The sequence below is a fragment of the Schistocerca nitens genome, chromosome 5 (assembly GCF_023898315.1).
Source record: "Schistocerca nitens isolate TAMUIC-IGC-003100 chromosome 5, iqSchNite1.1, whole genome shotgun sequence".
NCBI classification, from domain to species: Eukaryota; Metazoa; Arthropoda; class Insecta; order Orthoptera; family Acrididae; genus Schistocerca; species Schistocerca nitens.
Window position 1 is genome coordinate 701,554,250 of NC_064618.1, and position 6,907 is coordinate 701,561,156.

General features: G+C 42.6%; 1 non-coding gene across 1 annotated transcript; it reads left to right on the forward strand.

Annotated features, from left to right (window-relative positions):
* The first annotated feature begins 6,271 nt into the window (after nt 1-6,271).
* On the forward strand, nt 6,272-6,346 carry Trnas-cga (transfer RNA serine (anticodon CGA)). The gene has a single exon. It is a non-coding gene; the product is annotated as a tRNA-Ser (tRNA).
* The last annotated feature ends 561 nt before the right edge of the window (nt 6,347-6,907 follow it).

A 6,907-nucleotide genomic window follows, 5' to 3' on the forward strand; every position in this document is an offset into this window, starting at 1 on the left:
GGTGGTTGCATTGATAGCACAAATGTCGATGAGAGAGTAAAATACAGATAGAGGCAATCTCTTTGTTCCCCTCTTGCAGGTGTACATATGCGCCATTTGATCAATGGTATCAATTCCACCTTTAGTGGATCTATAATATGCATTTATCTCAGTTTTATTCTTCTCTCCTCCAACAGTGCCTTTATCTTGGTGCATTGTTGACAACATTAGTAAGTTTTTACTTGGTTTCGTTTTTGCTGTGTAGGACACCAAAGTTACTGGAGGCCTACGTCTTGGGAACTGCACTAACTCACTCCAAGTTTACAAGATAAATAACAGCTGACTGACATCAACAATCACTTCCTCTGAAAGTAAACCGATTGTTGTGAATATCAAGAATACCAACCAACAAGAAACTAACTTGCATTGTTGTAGAGATGAGAAAGACGAAATTCTACTAACAAGGGAACCTCCCCATCGCACCCCCCTCAGATTTAGTTATAAGTTGGCACAGTGGATAGGCCTTGAAAAACTGAACAGAGATCAATCGAGAAAACAGGAAGAAGTTGTGTGGAACCGTGAAAAAAATTAGTAAAATATACAAACTGAGTAGCCCATGTGAAAGATAGGCAACATCAATGATATTATGAGCTCTGGAGCGCCGTGGTTAGCGTGAGTAGCTAGAAAACGAGAGGTCCTTGGTTCAAGTCTTCCCACGACTGATAATTTTACTTTCTTTATTTTCGCAAAGTTATGATCTGTCCGTTCGTTCATTGAAGTCTCTGCTCACTGCAATAAGTTTAGTGTCTGTGTTTTGCGACCGCACCGCAAAACCGTGCGATTAGTAGACGAAAGGACGTGTCTCTCCAATGGGAACCGAAAACATTTGATCGCAAGCTCATAGGTCAACCGATTCCTCCACGGGAAAACACGTCTGATATATTCTATACGACACTGGTGACGGCATGTGCGTCACATGACAGGAATATGTTGTCGACCCACCTAACTTGTACACTTGGCGAATGGGTAAAAAGATTCTTCTACCTTGCCCGATTTAGGTTTTCTTGTGGATGTGATAATCACTCCCAAAAAGGTGATGAAAACATAAGAGTTTGTCACATAAACTGCAGTAAATGAATGCAACAGTTTCACAGTCGCACAGTTTTCCCTGTGCTCTCTCAAAACATATGGTTTTAACGTTTTCAAATCTTTCCGTGTGTAGACCGTCAAATCCTTCATATGTCCAAGCAAATCTGAACATGTCCTGGAATTTTGGAGAGCGAAGTTGATTATGTGCGAGTGCCTCAACTTTGATAATTGTCTGAAAATAAAAAATTAAACTTTTCACTCGAGGGACGACTTGAACCAAGGATCTCTCGTTCGGCAGCTGCTCACGCTAACCACGGGACCACGGCGCTCCTAAGCTCATACTTTCCTTCATGTTGCCTGTCTTCCGCATGGACTACTCAGTTTGTATATTTTGTTTATTTTTTTCATAGTTCCACACAACTTCTTCCTGTTTTCTCGATTGATCTGTGTTCAGTTTTTCAAGGCCTATCCACTGTGCCAACTTATAACGAAATCTGAGGGGGTTTCGATGGGGAGGTTCCCTTGTAAGGAAAATTTTCTATAGCATGGAAGCCTAAGGGGGGGAGTGTTTGTTGGATCCATAATAAGTTTGTTTATTTTTTTCTTTCAAAGCAGGAATTTTCTATAAAATATATTGACACTAACGTTCCATAAAATAGCCAACAAACAATAACTCAAAGGGAATATGTAGTATGAAAGTTATTTGGGCAAAAGCAGGGGACATAAAAAAATTGTGGGTTCAGCGAACCCCGTCCTTAGGCATCCTAGGGTTAACAACGTATGTATTCATCGTTGATGACTTCGCACAGTAGTCCATATGAGAGCGGCCACTGTTTCCACTGTACCTGTCCGCCAGCAGCGGCTGGGCTGAGAAGTAATACGGCGTGTGGTCCCGGCGGCGAGCGACCGGCTTGGCTGCGGCCGGCAGCACGCGGACCGCTGATGTGATTACGGCAGCCACTGGGGAGTCCTTACCGCAGCCAGGAGCGCGCACAGCGACCACGCTGCACGCTGCCCCGCCCGGCGCCGGCGCGCTTATTCATCGCCCAAATCAGGTCAGCGCAGCCGGAATGAAACGGTGGTTTCATTATTGCATTGCTCATACTGCAGCGCGCCGCGCCTCTCATTCACATCGCATTTTCAGCAATACTGTCGAACGGAGAGGCGCCTCTATCACGGAACTTCGTTTGCGAGTCCACTACTCGTCGATGTTACAGAGAGGAACACTCACGTTCAAAAACAAATTTTATCTACAGCACTGCTGTAAAAGATAGAAAATTTATCTCTGTAAAGGCTATGAGACTGAAAAAAAAACCACTTAACAAATGAAGAGGAAAATCTGAGAATCCTCTCGTAATTTTATCACCTTTGTGCAAGTTCGTTCCTGTCGAACAGAACACGACTCTAATGATGACCACACATATGAAGAGCAGAGCATGTGTAATCAAGTCACTAAGGCGAATCGTGCACAGGGGACGTCCAACAGATGTGCAGAACTATAGACCTATATCTCTAACGTCGATAAGTTGTAGAATTTTGGAACTCGTATTATCTTCGAGTATAATGACTTTTCTGGAGACTAAAAATTTACTCTGTAGGAATCAGCATGGGTTTCGAAAAAGACGGTGTGAAACCCAGCTCACGCTATTCGTCCACGAGTCTCAGAGGGCCATAGACACAGGTTCCCAGGTAGATGCCGTGTTTCTTGACATCTGCAAGGTGCTTGATACAGTTCCCCACAGTCGTTTAATGAACATAGTAAGAACATATGTGGGGCGGCGGGTGGAATATTTGTTATGTATTTAGAATGTAATGTAGAAAAGATGCATTTCCCGGCCGATTAGCAACATATGTGGGGCAGCGGGTGGAATTATTGGTTATTAAAATGTTCCTACTATTTATTTATTTATTTATTTAATGCTGTTGTTTGCCGTTCTCAACACTGGCTCTCTAACTACAATATTGGCAACCAGAAAGTGATTAGCAAAACGTGAAGTCTGTAATTAGAATTCCTAGTGCCCACTTCATCTGAGAAATACATTTATAGCTACAGCTTATAGCTCTGAGGAATTAGGAGATTGTCTGGGATTCATAATCAAAAACCATTCTCTCTAAAATGTTCACTCTATTCTGAAAGTCACAGATCAAAAAGGGTTCACACAATCCAACTACCAGAGCAGTTCAGAGTCTAATGCGCTGATGCAACTATAACTGTTCAAATTAAATGTTTAAGTGAATGCTCGCCATAATTTGATGATAATGTTCATGAAACTCCATGCTAAATAATGGTAGAATGTCTGTCCCGCGGCGGCACATGAAAATACGACATACGCAAACCGAAGATAGATCATTAAAGTCATCCCAGAATTAACACTTCACTCGAAAACGATTTCATGGTTACGCGTATCCCGAGTAACTTATTACGGCATCCGAGGCTGTTTATAACAATGGTACCGACGCGACGCGACTCCCGGCACAGGTGGTGCGCTAATCAGCGTCTGGAGAGAACTGGGGCCTTTCTCTCTCGCGCAGCGTTCTTATATATAAAGCAGCGGTGCGGAAGGCTAAGGGAACGCCTGATCAAATCCGCTCTCCCGACTAGCCGCTGGGCTAGTAATGCACCACTTTAAGTTATCGAATAAATCATTGCTTCCTTTGCTGATGGCCGATGAAGCTCTCAATTTAAATGTGCAATCAGCACACAGGTAAGTAATCATAATAAAAGTCTGACGTGGCTAAGTCAAATATTTTGGGCGAGATAATTAATTTATTTACACTACACGCAGTAGACGAGCTCTGAACTTGCCCTTTGGAGATACGCTATCGCTATAGTTTTAGAGTTATTCAGTTGAAACTTCTCACATCTTTATGATTATAGCGGATCTCCCTTCTACTTAAATTTAAACATCCTAGCTTTATTTATTCGCCTACTTAATCTATCTTGCTTCCTTAATTTCTAAGACAAAAACCAGAAAATCATGAATTTCAAATAAAATTTTAATTTGTGAGATCCAGAATACTGTTTCTACTAAATTATTATGAAAAAGGAATCTAAATATAAATTTTTAAGTTTCTAGCTCTTTTCTGTTGCGCCAATGATTTTTACTGAAAAACATCCAAATTTGGAAAAATGGTTAAAGTTATTGAACTGATATCCAACACATATTGATTTAGTATTACTCCTGACATGCTAGAAACGTTTCGGGTTATTTACTTGATTTTTAAAGTATTGCGCAACATTTATGACGTCAGAGCTAGTTACAGCGGACTGGCTGGCACACAATGGAAAGGCTGATGTGAATTTTATACGGCGTGAGTATGCTGCTTCCCTACAGACTGTCAGACGAATTGTGTCCCGGAACAGGGCGTGTTTGTTCGCATGGCGGCACTAACGTCGCCGCACGGCCTCATGGTGGCTCAAGCTAACTGAAGTTGGTCGTTCCAGGCGTGCCGCGGCGGAGAGTCGCCGTTGAAACGGGAACCAGTAGTTGGATCTGTTTGGTGAATTTAAATAGCTCAGGAGGTTAAGGCCTGTTTGCCAAGCCTGAGTTTCTTCCTCATTATACCTCCTTTAAAGTTGTAACTCGTATTTCCACTTCTCAACGCATTAAGTTTAAGACCTGTTACTTATAAACTGGCGAACCTTATCTTGACCCACACTTCCTGAGAAATTTGGCTGCTTGTTTCTTGTTGGCTGTGGTAGCCGTTTGCTGTAGCTCGCAGCTAACTTTGAATTTTGGCCAATTGTATTGTTATTAACTATGTTGTTGTTGTGGTCTTTAGTCCTGAGACTGGTTTGATGCAGCTCCCCATGCTACTCTATCCTGTGCAAGTTTCTTCATCTCCCAGTACCTACTGCAACCTACATCCTTCTGAATCTGCTTGGTGTATTCATCTCTTGGTCTCCCTCTACGATTTTTACCCTCCACGCTGCCCTCCAATACTAAATTGGTGATCCCTTGATGCCTCAGAACATATCCTACCAACCGATCCCTTCTTCTAGTCAAGTTGTGCCACAAACTTCTCTTCTCCCAAATCCTATTCAACACCTCCTCATTAGTTATGTGATCTACCCATCTAATTTTCAGCATTCTTCTGTAGCACCACATTTCGAAAGCTTCTATTCTCTTCTTGTCTAAACTATTTATCGTCCATGTTTCACTTCCATACATGGCTACACTCCATACAAATACTTTCAGAAACGACTTCCTAACACTTAAATCAATGCTCGATCATAACAAATTTCTCTTCTTCAGAAACGCTTTCCTTCCCATTGCCAGTCTACATTTTATATCCTCTCTACTTCGACCATCATCAGTTATTTTGCTCCGCAAATACCAAAACTCCTTTACTACTCTAAGTGTCTTATTTCCTAATCTAATACCCTCAACACCACCCGACTTAATTCGACTACATTCCATTATCCTCGTTTTGCTTTTGCTGATGTTCATCTTATATCCTCCCTTCAAGACACCATCCATTCCGTTCAACTGCTCTTCCAAGTCCTTTGCTGTCTCTGACAGAATTACAATGTCATCGGCGAACCTCAAAGTTTTTATTTCTTCTACATGAATTTTAATACCTACTCCGAATTTTTCTTTTGTTTCCTTTACCGCTTGCTCAATATACAGATTGAATAACATCGGGGAGAGGCTACAACCCTGTCTCACTCCCTTCCCAACCACTGCTTCCCTTTCATGCCCCTCAACTCTTATAACTGCTATTTGGTTTCTATACAAATTGTAAATAGCCTTTCGCTCCCTATATTTTACCCCTGCTACCTTCAGAATTTGAAAGAGAGTATTCCAGTCAACATTGTCAAAAGCTTTCTCTAAGTCTACATTAACATTGCATTATTAACTATTGTGTCCAAGTTTATGCTGGTGCGTAACAGTTGAAGTAAATTTCAGTTGCATGTATTTCCAACTTACCGTGAATTTTGGGGAATTCTATATTTATCGAGGATTGTTATTAACGTTTGGTTGCAGTATAAGGATGGGCATTTATAAGGGGCGTTCAAAAAGAATCGCGCCCGAGACATCATTACAGAAACCAGTACCTGTATGTTAGAAGAATTGACCCTGGCTGTTGAGACACTTGTCCCACTGTGACACAAGGCGGTGAATGGCTGTCTCCTAAAATTCCCGGCGCTGCGATGTTAACCAGTTCTGCAAGTAAAATTGTGAGGAGAGGTCGTGAGTCGTGCTTGGATAGCTCAGTTGGTAGAGCACTTGCCCGCGAAAGGCAAAGGTCCCGAGTTCGAGTCTCGGTCCGGCACACAGTTTTAATCTGCCCGGCAGTTTGAAAGGTCTATGTGTTGTCAGAGCTGAACTTCGTGGCCAGAGAGAAAAGGTGCTACTCAGATGAAATCTGTCACCAGATTCCTAAGAGCACACATCTGCCGTGCTTGCGTTGCTTAGAGTCTCCCTGAAAAAGACATCGGCCACCAACGAGCATATAGTTCGCTTGGTGCTAACAATCCTGTACTTTAGAGCCGCGGCGGTTCCAGTTCATTTTATCTTTGTCTTCACGGGGTCTTCTTTCACTGTAGCCCCGACAGGCAGCGTGAATTTATCTTGCACTTTTCGTAGATGATCGCTGGCTCAGAGAGTATGAAATAGACCGGCAGTGAGTTGTGACGTGACAAGGGGCAGGAGGGGCGCTGCGTAAGGGTATCGCGCGTGGAATTTCGTGCGCAACGGTTCCTTCGGCCGTTTGTTCTGGTTGTGCTGAGATCGACTTGTTACTCCTTTGGTTAGTGGCAATTATGCTGCTGTATCGACGCAGTCCTCAAACGACCTTCAGTGAATTTGCAGTTCCCTTTTTATACATATCGTGC